The sequence below is a fragment of the Dermochelys coriacea genome, chromosome 19 (assembly GCF_009764565.3).
Source record: "Dermochelys coriacea isolate rDerCor1 chromosome 19, rDerCor1.pri.v4, whole genome shotgun sequence".
Classification (NCBI taxonomy): Eukaryota; Metazoa; Chordata; order Testudines; family Dermochelyidae; genus Dermochelys; species Dermochelys coriacea.
In genome coordinates this window covers 4453512-4467486 of record NC_050086.2, presented here as the reverse complement: position 1 = coordinate 4467486, position 13975 = coordinate 4453512, and positions in this window count along the sequence as shown.

The following is a 13975-nucleotide window of genomic DNA, read 5'->3' as shown; positions in this document are numbered from 1 at the left end:
TCCTCCTTTCCCCCCCTGCTGCTGGTGATGGCTTATCTTAAGTGATCACTCTCCTTACAGTGTGTATGATAAACCCATTGTTTCATGTTCTCTGTGTGTGTATATAAATCTCTCCTCTGTTTTTTCCACCAAATGCATCCGATGAAGTGAGCTGTAGCTCATGAAAGCTTATGCTCTAATAAATTTGTTAGTCTCTAAGGTGCCACAAGTACTCCTTTTCTTTTTGCGAATACAGACTAACACGGCTGCTACTCTGAAACCTGTCAATTTTGTCAAAATTATTCACAGGGAAAGAAAATCATTTTCCAACCAGTGCTATGGGTTACAGAGTTAGATTAGCAGGAATAGGGTAAACCAAGGCCCCTAGGGCATAACCGTGTCCATTTAAAGCCACTGCTAGAGGGCCTATTTGATATTTATTCATGCTAGTGTCATATGGGAGTTTGGGACTGGTTTTATGGCAGTCAATCTGCTTTAGAACAACTGAAATAAAGGGGAAACTATATGCAGCGTCCAAGAGCTCTGATATTGTAGGGATGGTGGAGACTGACAAAGAGAATCCTAGAAATTAGAGCTGCCAACAACTGACTAGGTACATCAGGCTGTGAAATGCCTTGGGATCCTTGTGAATAAAAGGTGCTCCATAAATGTAGGATTATTTTGTAACACACCTGGCAACCGGGGGGTGGTGAGGTCTAGACTGAGAAAACATCATGATAAATGTTGCATAAAAATAGAGTTTAGACTTGTATTATTTGGCCTGAGTGGGATCAGTAGTGTTGTCCCAAGTGGAAAAGGCTGTAGCTATATGTCTCCCATTACAATCCTATCTTCCACACTGAACAAACCTTATATCTGAGCTGAAACATCCTGCTTCAGGTTTCAGAGTAGCAGCCGTGTTAGTCTGTATTCTCAAAAAGAAAAGGAGTACTTGTGGCACCTTAGAGACTAACAAATTTATTAGAGCATAAACTTTCGTGAGCTACAGCTCACTTCATCGGATGCATCCGATGAAGTGAGCTGTAGCTCACGAAAGCTTATGCACTAGTAAATTTGTTAGTCTCTAAGGTGCCACAAGTACTCCTTTTCATCCTGCTTCAGGAGTTGTTTTTGCTTTAGGTCTAAAGCAGAGGGATTAGTCCTTCCTTCCCTTTCAAAGACCTAATTTCACCTCCCCATGTCTGTGATGCCAATTAAGTAACCCAAAGGAGGAAGTGAAAATTATTGATTAAGGCCCTAATTGCTTCTCTCTTTCTCCTCTCCAAGTGCTTTATGGAGTCCTCTCAAGACAGAGAAATATGGCTGTCTGCCACTCACTGTGAAATGTACCTTATTCCCAAAACAAAAGAAGCAGGGATATTTTTTGAAGCTATTGTTTCTAACCGGGGCCGGCTTTGTCTCCCCACCGTTAACTCTCTTATGCCAAGTTACAAATGAGGCCTCACATTGTGATTGGCTGAAGATGTTCGGAATGGAATGACCTGTCATTGGCTTCAGTGCCCCACCTGTCATTCTGATTGGCTAGGAAGGATCTGACTGTCCAATAAAATAAGTTGGTCCAATAAAAGATACTACCTCACCCACCTTGTCAGAACTACCAGTGACCAACACGTTCCAAGTGATTGATAGGATGTGTGTTGCAAAGCATCAGCATATACCACTGAAGTTACAGGGTAATTAACTTCTTTCCACCTTGGAAACTCAGGCCTGGTCTACACCTAAAATCCCTGTGCACCAGTGGTGTAGCTGCGGTGCCCTGAGTGTGCTGCTGTAGGAGCTGCAGTGTAGACATACCATAAGGCTGAAATTTTCAGCTGCTCCTAAGGGAATTAGGGCCCAGTTCCCTTGACTCCCTTTGGAAATCCTGAACAAAAGTGTTTAACAAGTAAAAATTTTACATAGGCAAAAGATCACAGTTTGACTCACTAGGTTTTCCTGTACAACAGGTGCAATGTGTGTACTGGGGGATCTGCCTACCACAGCGTGTTTTACCAGCTAATCAATTTAATCTAATTCTTATTGAGTTAAATCAAATTGCCTTAAATTCACTTTAGGAGACAAAGCTCATGTGCGGGTTCATAGAACGTGCTTGGATTAAGGCTGCCACCTTGAGAAATGGTTATGCCAAGAGGAAAGATTTATTTTTCCAAAATACATTGCAAAATGAATTTGTGGGACTCATTGCCACAGGATTTCATTGAAACAAGATTTCCCACATGGTCATTGTTGCACAAACAGGTATACTATGGGTTATATCCTCCCCGCTGCCCTTCTGAATGATCCAGGATTGGCAATTTTCTGAAAGAGCATGAGATGGACCATTGGTCTGTTATGGTAGGGCAGTTCCTTTGTTCCTTCCTGTTTAACCAAGTTAGGACAATAGCACTGAATTTCCCTTTATAATGAAAAACAAATATAGTGAAATATGAAGCCTATATAATAGAATATTGTACACTACAAGCATTGGGTTGACTGCTGCCACAGGACATAAACCAATGGAGAATTTGGCCTGTAAGGTATATTAAGGCCAATATTTTCAGCTGAGATTTTCAATGCTTCCTAGGGAGTTCAAGCACCGAATTCCCATTAAGGTGAATTGGCAATGAGTGTCCAAATCTTTGAAAATCTCAGCCTTCAAACTTAGGTGCATAAATAGAGGCACACCCATCCTCACTAAGGCACTTAAATAAGTAGCTTGATGTTCTACTAGGCATTGAGGACCCTTCAACTCCTGTTGACTTTACCGGGTAGATGCTGGAGTTCAGTACCTCTGGGAAATCAGGCCACTTATTCATGTAGCAAAATATGAATTTGGATGCCTAAAATTTGAAAATGTCAGACTTGTATTTTATGCCTTGTACTGAATTCCATACAAGGATGGGCCTGGGAAGGGTGTTGGAAATGGTCACCTGGCTTCACCCTCCGCATTTCCTTGCTTAGATGCCTGGAGATTTAAAAATGAACATCAAGCTCATCAGCCGAGATGGGATTGTGCCAAATATTGGGGGCGCGAGTCTATGTCAGGCACCTCCAAATCCAGGAGCAGTGAATTCTGAGGTTTTGCTCTGGCTCCTTCTCTGCACAGAGGTAGAGAGAGACTGCCAATCACTTTTGCTGCTGATTCAGGGGAACGGATTTCTATAAATCACCCTCGACTGTTTAAAATGGAAAAGAACTCCAGGAATGCACGCACAAAGAGGAGGTTCACTGTAGTCAAAATGGAAATTTTGGCCTACTCAGCTTCCTAGCCCAGCCTCCTCTGTAGTGTACCAGTAATAAAGACCCAAAGTCCCCTCTGGTCACTGGACCTGCCTGTTTTGTGCAGAAATCATGTGAGGAGGAATAAAAAGCTGAGATTTTTCAAGTCAACCAGGAATTTATAAAAGCCTTGCTCTGTTCACTTCCTTTCTCTCTGTCTGCTGGTCTAACTTGCCCACCCTGCCTCCCCCTAATCCTGCTAGCTCTAAGCCAGATCTGATTTTTCCCTCTAATCCTTTCTGTCTCTTCTCCAGACTCATGCTATTCCCTTGTGCTTTTTCTTTCGGGCTGATTTTTTCTTCCCACGGCCTTGTGCTACCATCATTACTCTTGCTGCTCCTCCTCTTCCAGCAATGTGGAGAGACATGTACCTGCCTGCTTCTTAGTGGGTTGGAAACTTTTCTGAAGGGTTGTCCCATGAGTTATTCAAAGAAAAGAAGCCTGTTTTAAAGGACAAACATTGTATTTAATGTTCCATTCTAATGGATAATGCTCCCAGTGATAGTAAAGGAGGTGGGGTGAGCTAAAAGTAAAGCGTTTCTTGTATCTTATGTTTCCTACATACCATTGTGACGGGCATGTTATAAATGGGATGGGGAGGTATCTTCCATAGTCAGATCGGTAGGTAGATGATAAATATGTAGCTAGACAGGTAAGTAGATAGAAGAGTAGGTGGTTAGGTAGCTAGGTTGGCAGGTAGATTTTTATTGTTGTATTGCAATAGTACCTAGGAGCCCCAGTCACAGACCAGGACCAGCTACATGCTATACAAGCCCAGAACTAAAAGGTGGTGTCTGCCCCAAAGAGCTTGCAACCTGAATATATGACAATAGATAGAAAGGCAGGCAGGTAGGTAGAGAGAGAGAGAGAAAGGCAGGCAGGTAGGTAGAGAGAGAGAGAGAGGAAGGCAGGCAGTACATAGACAAGTAGGTAGGTAGGCGCATCAATAAATCAACTGGTTTCAGTTTAAGTCCCCTTTGCTAAGGCTCGCTCCAGTGTAAAAGCCCCTCTTTAGTGACTGACTGCTATTAGGTGCTCACTACTGCAACTGACTCACATCACAGAAAACCGATTCTATTGAGTCCTAGTCGTTGGCAGTGGTCTCCAGCTGTTAAGGCTGGAAGATGGAATTGTGCATCACTCTCCCTCATGCACTTCAAACACTCCTATTAGCTCAGGCAGGGATCCCTTTGTCTGTCTTGCGAAGCTGTTTTATTTTTATTTTTATTTTTTTTTGCTTGCCAGCCACAGAAGAACCTGACAAGCAAAGCCCAATAAATATATTCCAGAGACCAAGAGGGAGCTGAAAGTTTCATTGATAACATTATTGGAAAGGAAGGAAAACAACTATCCAGCAAATTTAGGGATGATGAAAACTACAAGCCAGGGGCTCCTGGGAATAAGAGAAAAATGGGACACTTAACAAAGATCCCAGTATAAGATTGCTGTCAGCAAGGGCAAGTATTGTACAACAATTAGGTATAAAGGAGGGCTGTGAACCAAATCAGCCTGAGATTGAAAGAGTCACGGAAACTTGGAAACCTTGAAAACAATGAGGAGCTAGAGAGATTGCAAGCAAGGACGGGGATGGGACTGTGCAAAAAAATCCCCTGAAATCTTCACACTTAGGGACCTGAAGTTATGTTCTTAATGGTGCTATTTTCAGAGGCGCTGAGCACCTGCAGCTATTCTTGGGTACAACAGGAGCTGCAACAATGATCAGTACCAGGTGCTTTGGAGGAAGGCACAAGGAACTGCAGAATGGATCAGGAGGGGAGTTGCGGCCTTTTGGCACGTCTCAAAGGCAGGGCATTGTGATTAATGTGTCTACATATGGCTCTAGGTACTCAGCTTTTGGCACACAAGTTTGAAAATGTTGGCCAAAATTCATACCCGTTCTTCCAGTGGCCAAAGGCCCCATTGTGGGATATGATTGAATCACAGTGTGCTATGGCTATCTAGCGATCTATCTACTATGCCAACAATGCCTCTGGCCTATGAGGCTGATCCAAAACATATTGAAATCAATGGAAAATCAGCCATTAACTTCAATAGACCTGGGATCAAATTTTCTAGAAATAGAGGAGTAGAACACATGTCCAAATGGGGGGCCTCTTGCAGATAGTCATTGATAGACTTCCTCGTCTATGTCTAACAGCACTGATGAATAGAGCTGAGTGGGTCCAAAACATGTTGTTTCAATGTTGTTATTTTAAAGGACTTTTTGTTTCAAATTTTACTTTAATTTGTTTGAAAAGGTTAAAAAAACTCAAAAGAGAAACCAAGAGTTTTGTTAAATAATGATGGGGGGGTGTTAACATTTTCAGTTCACTGAAAATTTTGAAAAAAAATTAGTTTCAGGATAACCCTGAACAAACGTTTGGCCAGATTTTTTGGTTAGGCCAGTGACGTGAAAAATCAGTTATTCCCATAACTGTATTGAAGTAACTGGGGAGCCCTGGATAAAAAAGTATTGCATACAGTGGCAATGTGTGTGGGAGGGCAGCCATTGGGAAAGGACTTGGACAATTTAATTTTCAGCTTCCAGTCACTCCTGGAAATACAAGTGGGATTTTGAGCTATTTCGAGTGCACTTGTATTTCTAGGGCCACCCTGGAACCAAAACTAGTTAGGCAATATTATCGAAGCATTACAGCATCGTTGTAAAGTGTGATTAAGGTTTGGGGGCAAAGTTAATTAGCAAAAACTGAACTGATTCTTCAAAGAAGGATTTTTCATTATTTTTAAACAAGGGAAGCATCTCCCAGAGATCAGAGCAATCACAGCTGCACCTACTGGGGGATTATGAAAATAATTGTCACTTGCTAATCTCCGTTAAAGTATGAAAGGCTCAAAATAACTAAAGCAGATGATTCATAATAGCTAAAGCCCCTAGGTGTGGGATGTGGCGATTAGATTTACTGGACTGTGTGTACAACCATGCGAGCACATATAACGTTCTGCCCTCCCCCTTCACCTCCCAACATATACAGGGACGTAGCCCAGCATCAGACCTATTGAATTCTATGGGCCACATTTCAAAGTGGTGTAAGTGGGTGAAGAGCCTATGAAAGTTGCAGGCATGATGTCATGGAGAAAGCACTTACGTGGGAGCCAGGAGACCTGAGTTCTAGTCCTGACTGTGTCACTAGCCTGCTATGTGACCTTGGGCAAGTCATTTTACTTTCTGTGCCTCTATCTTGTTTATCTAGGTTGCAAACTCTTTGGGTGGGGTCTCTCACTTTATGTATGTACAGCACCCAGCACAATGGGACCTGATCATGGTGGAAGACTCTAAATACGACTAATAATAATAGATCTCTGGGAGAAATTAAGCTGTGGCTTAGCTAGGGCATACGTGGGGTGGAAAACTGGTGTGAGTGGGAAAGAAGTGTAACTGATACCTGTGATTTGGGGCAGTTCCCCCACCCAGGTGAACAAGAATTGGAGGTTCCAATTAGCCCATCTTGCTGCACCTGGAGTCGGTGTCAGGCTTGATTCGTTATTAGACCCAGCTGAGAAGGAGGTAGATCTTACTAAAAGATGGAGGTGAAAGCTACAGAGAAGGTCCAGCAAAGGGGGGTGGGGGCAGTACCTTCGGTTTCAGAAGGGCCTGAGGAATGCAGACTGAAGAAGGCTACTGGGATGGAATTAATCTCTGTGGTGGGCCCTGGAAAGGGGGCATCGAAAGAGGGTTCGATGATCCAGCAGAGAAAGAAGGTGCTGAGAGGAGTTAGGGAGAAGCCAGAGGCCTGGGACCAGAGGAGAGGCTGGATTAAGCAGGAAAACAGCAGCACCTCCAAAGGAGCAGACCTAGCTGTTTAACCCCAGCACCTGGCTGGTCATCAGGGCGAAGGGTTGACCTGGATACTTCCGCCAGCCTCAAGGAGGTGGGCTACATGCCTGATGTGTGGACTATTAATCCAGGGTGGGGCTGAAGACTGAGCCTCAAGGCTGGTCTGAGGAAGAGCCTGAGAGTGGGCATGAGGATGTCTTGTGTTGGGATGTTTGTGGATTTTGAGGACCCATTACAGCGACTAGGCCGAATTTCACTTTCCCTTACCCTGGTGTAACTCAAGAGCTTCTCTACTGAAGTCGTTGTCATTACAAAACGTTAGTAAGAGCTGAATGGGCCTAATCAGAACAGAACAGTTGACTTGAATGGGACAGTATCAGAACCAATGTTAGGTTTCAGAGTAGCAGCCGTGTTAGTCTGTATTCGCAAAAAGAAAAGGAGTACTTGTGGCACCTTAGAGACTAACAAATTTATTAGAGCATAAGCTTTCGTGAGCTACAGCTCACTTCATCAGATGCATTTGGTGGAAAAAACAGAGGAGAGATTTATATACACACGCACAGAGAACATGAAACAATGGGTTTATCATACACACTGTAAGGAGAGTGATCACTTAAGATAAGCCATCACCAGCAGCAGGGGGGGGAAAGGAGGAAAACCTTTCATGGTGACAAGCAAGGTAGGCTAATTCCAGCAGTTAACAAGAATATCAGAGGAACAGTGGGGGGTGGGGTGGGGGGGAGAAATAACATGGGGAAATAGTTTTACTTTGTGTAATGACTCATCCATTCCCAGTCTCTATTCAAGCCTAAGTTAATTGTATCCAGTTTGCAAATTAATTCCAATTCAGCAATCTCTCGTTGGAGTCTGTTTTTGAAGCTTTTTTGTTGAAGGATAGCCACTCTTAGGTCTGTAATCGAGTGACCAGAGAGATTGAAGTGTTCTCCAACTGGTTTTTGAATGTTATAATTCTTGACGTCTGATTTGTGTCCATTCATTCTTTTACGTAGAGACTGTCCAGTTTGGCCAATGTACATGGCAGAGGTGCATTGCTGGCACGTGATGGCATATATCACATTGGTAGATGCGCAGGTGAACAAGCCTCTGATAGTGTGGCTGATGTGATTAGGCCCTATGATGGTATCCCCTGAATAAATATGTGGACAGAGTTGGCAACGGGCTTTGTTGTTGTTGTATTCAAGAATCTTCTGGAGATTTCAACCGAGACTGGAGCCCTGTTGCGCTAGGGGTTGTACATAGTCATAGCAAGAGACAGCCCCTGCCCCAAAGGGTTCAAAGTGTAAGGCCCTGATACAGAAATTATTCCTGTTCAGGAAAGCACTTAAGCACGTGTTTAACTCTGTGGTGAATAGGACTAAAGCACATGCTTAAAGTGACATCACATATGGAAGTGATTTCCTGCACGGGGGCCTAAACAGACAAGTTGGTACAAAGGGTGTGAGGCGAAACCGAGAGGGGAAGCAACTTACCCAAAGTCACCCAGTTCGGCAGGTGCAGCGCTGAGAATAGAACCCAGATCTGCTGAGCCCCAGCCAGTGCCTCCCCTTGTTTGGGGAGAGAAAAATGTCATTTTATACATTGTAAGGCCAGGAGAGCTTGGAAAATCCAAGCACCTTTGTGTAATTCAAGGACCATCCACGGAGCAGCCTTGACTGTTGTGTTCAATCCCAGCTTTGCACGTGATCCAATTCACTATTCTGCTTGGTCTGGTTGAATCTGGGATAGTGAATCTTCAGAGGTGAATCCTTGGATGCACTGAACGGAGTGGGCTACTGGTTCCATGCTGGTATTGGTAAAAATAAGGACACTAGCAAACAGGATGAAATCCTGTAGCAACACCAAAGTCCACTTAGCCTAGCAGCCTGGGATAAACTGGGGCCTTGCCCATTAAGCTTGCAATCTCTCCCACAGCCTGAGATAAGCCTGTATGCAACATGCCGCTGCTTCATCTAGGCTGCTTTACAAGTGGATCAATGAGGAACTGTTAAACGATAATGTCAGATCAGAAAGTACCCTGCTCTTATACCTGGAAGAACGGCTCTCTTGATGGAGCCAGAGGGCCTGGAACGAAGTGTGTATCTATATTGGTCAATAGCTCACTTGATCATTTTTAACGGGGTTTTGATTTTATCTAATTATTCTTATTTTGCTGTGCCATGACTAGTTTACAGAGGGAAATTACTATAATTGTACCTACTGGCGTCTGAAAGAATGACCGGCAGAGTAAAAATGCCAGTAATCGTTTTGAACTGTGGGTCGTTCACTGTTATCAAGTAAATATCTTCAAGCTTTTCCCTTCTCCCACTAGGTCCATTTTATCAGCGGGAGAATGTATCTTCTGATATCCTCAGGGATGGATCTGGCATGGGACAGTGGTCAGGGCATAGTACTTGGGAAAACCAGGTACTGCTCCTGGCTCTTTGTGATCTGGGCAATTTACTTTCTCTCTCTCCCCTCCCAACTGTCTCTTATTGTATGTTCATCCAGCACCTAGCACAATGAGGCTGCAATTACAGTAGGGAACTCTAAACAATGCTCTTTAGACACTAACAATCATCATGATGATGGACGGTATCTCAGTGACTTCAGTGAGAGTTGGATTTGACCTTCAAAGCCCGACAGAGCTCTTGCTTCGCGAGGCTGGTGCAGTGCTGGAACGGGTTAGAGTGGACTAGTAGATTCTCATCAGTCTGTTTGCTACATGAGAACTGATTGCTTGGCGCTGCCCTTTGATTTGAGGGAGAAAGCACAGTCTGGCATTTAACGTCCAGGGATGGAAGTCAGGACTTCTGAATTTCTTTCTCTGCTCTCCCACTGATTCATCAGATGGCTTTGGTCAAATCATTCAATCTCCCCAGGCCTCAGTTTCCCCATCTGTCAATTTTACAGAAAAGGAGAGGGAGAGGCTGTAGGGTGTATGTTGGGTGGGGAGATGAGGGATTTCCCATCTAGAGAGCTCCAGCTGCATCCTGGATTTTCACACCATAGGAGCATCACAAGAGGACCACCATGTGGCTCAGGAATGAGCCCACTAATAAACGTTTGCAATCATGTTCCATCAGATTTTTTCACCGAGCCCCTTACCATGGTATCTGAGCAATACCCTTATGACGTAGATCAGTGGCCGTGGTGGAGGGGTTAAGTGACTTGCCTTGATGAGCCCATGCAGGATAGCAGGAGTCAGAACCAGGATAGGAACAGGGTAGTTCTGGCTCCTAGGCCTCTGAGCAGATCACAACGCCTCATAGTCTAACGTGCTCCTGCACACCCATTCATCTGCTTGCCATCCTGTCCTCCACTCTGGCAATGTGCAGAGCACCCTGCATCTGCTCTCGCTGCTGAGATGTTTCTGCCACGCTGCAGAGTGACCAGTGTGAAGATTAGTTTTATCCCTTTGCAGACTGCAGGCACATACACGAGGCATTCGTTTGCGCTGGCAGGCTGGAAAATAACAATGTCCTCAGGGAGAATGAGATACTCCCTTGTTGATACCTTTCTTCCCTCTGCTGGCAGTTTCTCTACACACATCGTGACTTTCATTCTGCTACCCTTGAGATCCAGAGAGAAAGATAAAATATTCCTAACCCAGTGGCATTGTCTTTTCTTTCAAAGTTCTGTCTCCTCTCTCTCTCCTGTTTTCTACATCTATTCATATATCTGTATCTGCATAATCTCTTTATATCAATAACTATATAGTCTCTCTCTGTTTCAGTACAGTTATTGGTACTGTATAAAGATGATGCAGATATAGACGTATGGCTAGATATAGACAATAATTTATATATGACACATGAGAGTTTGGGCACATCTTTTCCATCTCCCTGTCTGATATCTCCTCTCTGCCTTCATCTGACTAATCCATTACCTTGCCAACTTCCATTCTCACCAGGCTTTTTAGTTCCACAGACTCTCAGAAGGCTCCCTGTCAAAGAAGTGAGATGGTGACTTCAGTCCATGTCATCACACCTGCCACCAGAACTGAAATTAATGAACCTCTCTTTGTTGGTGCTTGTAGTAGGCCGTCCAAGGATTGAATGTGCCACTATCACTGGGTATGACCTCTAGGGCGAGTCCTTCCAGGTTAGTTTGGAGGCATGTTGCTTAGGTACATAACGCTGATCTAGATCTCATTCCTGACACCACGTAATAATGGTGTAACAGAGTGGGCAGAATGGAAGGGAGAGTTTCAATGAAATCAGGATCCGTTCATGAATTCTTCCGTTATCAAAAGGGCTACATTCTTGGTGAATATAAAGCCTCCTTCATCTTTGACTGGTGTAAATCAGGAGTAATTTGGCTGAAGTCAATAAACTTGCACCAAACTATATGTGCAGCCGGAGCTGCTGGAGGCATAAGAAAATCCCCTACATCGGGCTGGACTGATCTCTCACACTCGGGCTTCTTGTTTCGTGTTTAATTCAGGTGTGGTAAGCATGGATAGGAGGAAACAGGAGGAAGAAGAGAAGATTAATCCATCCTCTAGTCTTGTTATTCCCTCCTCCTGATTTCATAGAGCAGGGAGATAATGTCCCCTTTGAAGTGAAAAGCACTTCCTTCCCTCCCCACCAAATGGCCTTCCCTTTTCTAATCCTCTCTGGGTTGGTCAAGCCACTCTCCTGTAAAGCCTTGCTAGAATCAGGGGCGGCAGGTTTGTAGAAATTTTGGTGATGCCCAGAACACCCCAGCTCCCCACACACACCTGCCTAAGGCTCTGGGAGGGAGGTTTGGTGGGGGAGAGGGTCTGGGGTTCAGGCGATTGGGGTGCACGAGGGGGTGGGGATGCAGGCTCTGAGAGGGAGTTTGGGTACAGAAGGGGTGAGAGGTCAGGCTCTGGGAGAGAGTTTGGGTGCAGGGGGTCTGAGGGGTCGGGCTCTGGGAGGGAGTTAGATGGGGGACGGGGTCTGGGGTGCAGGCTCTGGGATGGAGTTTGGGTATAGGCTCTGGGCTGGGGCAGGGGATTGGGGTGCAGGAGGAAGTGAGAGGTTGGGCTCTGGGAGGGAGTTTGGGTGGGGGAGGGGGTCTGGAGTGCAGGCTCTGGGAAAGAGTTTGGGTGCTGAGTGCAGGCTTTGGGCAGGGGGCGGGGGTGCAGGAGGGGGTGGGTGTTCAGGCTCTGGGAGAGAGTGTGGGGACAAAAGTAGGTGCAGGGGACGGGTGGGAGTGCAAGAGGGAGTTAGGGGGGAGCGGGGTGCAGGATGGGGGTGAGGGGTGCAGGCTCTCGAAGTGGATGTGGGGGGAGGGTTTCGATGCTTACCTGGGGCACCCCCTCTGGCAGCAGCTCCTAGGTGGGGCAGACTGGGGGGTCTCCTCACGCTGCTATCTCCAGGCACTGGCCCTTCAGCTTCCCATTGGCCGCAGGGGCGTTCGGGGCGGGGGGGCAGCGCACAGCGGCACAACCCCCTCACACAGGCTGCAAGGACCCACCGGCGGCCCGTGGAGCGGGCGCGTGGGAAGCCGCTCAGCCCCGCTGTGCTGCGAGTGGCAGTGGGAGCCTCCGGGCTGTTTTAAATTGCCCGGGGGCAGCAGGTAGGGCCGGGGGAAGCACGGGGGGGGGAGGTGGGAAACTTTGCTAGAGCCGGGTCCCTGGGACAGGAATACTCCTGGTGCCCGGGCACCACGGGCCCATAGAACTCGCCGCCCATGGCTAGAATATCTGACACTCGTGAGCCAGCAACATCTTTATTTTGTGGAGCGCCAGCTCGGCTACGGGTAAGATGTAGTAAGTGCTTTCTGTTTAAAGGAGGATTCTCCTAAGTGCTCTAAAATCCCCGTGTTTATTCCATGTGTCTTGACGTTTGCTGTGCCTCATGAGGGTGCTGGGTAGTGTCTGTTGAGCAAGGGGTTCCCAAGAGACAGCCCCTCCAAAAACCAGTGTTTTTACCATTTTTTTGTGCACACCTGGGTCTCAAACTGTGGCTTTGATTGTCCCCCAAATATCTCAGCCCCTTGAGATTTCTCTCAGTTCGTGCTTGGCACCCCCTGTCCCTTTGGGGAGGTAATATTGAAAGAGGTATTAAAGAAAGAGTTTGGCACCACTCTCTCCTAGCCAGTGCAGACAGGTGTTTGGGGTTATTAGACCCAGTTGAGGAGCATCAAGAGAGTGATTAGCTGACTGGGTGAATGACTAAAAGAGGCTCCAAGCTCACTCCAAAAAAGGAGCTGCTGAACTTGAGAGGATGCACCAGGCTGGGACACAGCCCGAAGAAGGAGGGCAGTGAATACCCAGACTGGAAGAGATAATTTGTGGTCCAGGGCTAAAAACACCCAGGCCCCAAGAAAGAGGGGTGTGAAATCCTGAATCTAAAAGGAAGCACTTTGGGGGTGGGGAGCTGGTGGATCTGAATAAACAAGCCCCCAAGAGAGGGGGAATATTGTTCTGAACTGCTCTGAGTGTATGTGATTATTCCTGGAACTTGGGGACAAATGGAAGTAGGGTGCCTGCAAGACCATCCCACACCATGAGGGGGCGGTCTGGGACAGCAGCTGTTTACAAGGGCCATCTAAGTATAATGATGAGCAAACCACCCAATCCAGTAATCCCATTTTGTTGATCAATTCAACTCTTCAATAAGCTCCTTTGGGATGACAGCCCTAAGCAAAAAGGAGATAAGTCTCTTTGATCCAGAACTGAGGTCCATCGAGGCACGGCATTGCAAACAGATCCTTTCCACAGAAGGAACGTTTTTACCATGTCATGTTTTAATATTAAAATAGCTTTGCTGGAGCACCACTGGGGGTCAGGGGAGTGGGGAGCAGAAGATTTGTATCTTACCAAATAGACTTAAGCTAATGCAGAAAGTATATGAATAAATCTCTTGGGTTGTAGCCCATGAAAGCCTCCTGTGGATATCAAGAATGCTCCATCTTCACTGCTATAGGGTGTTTGATTGAATTACAAATTCG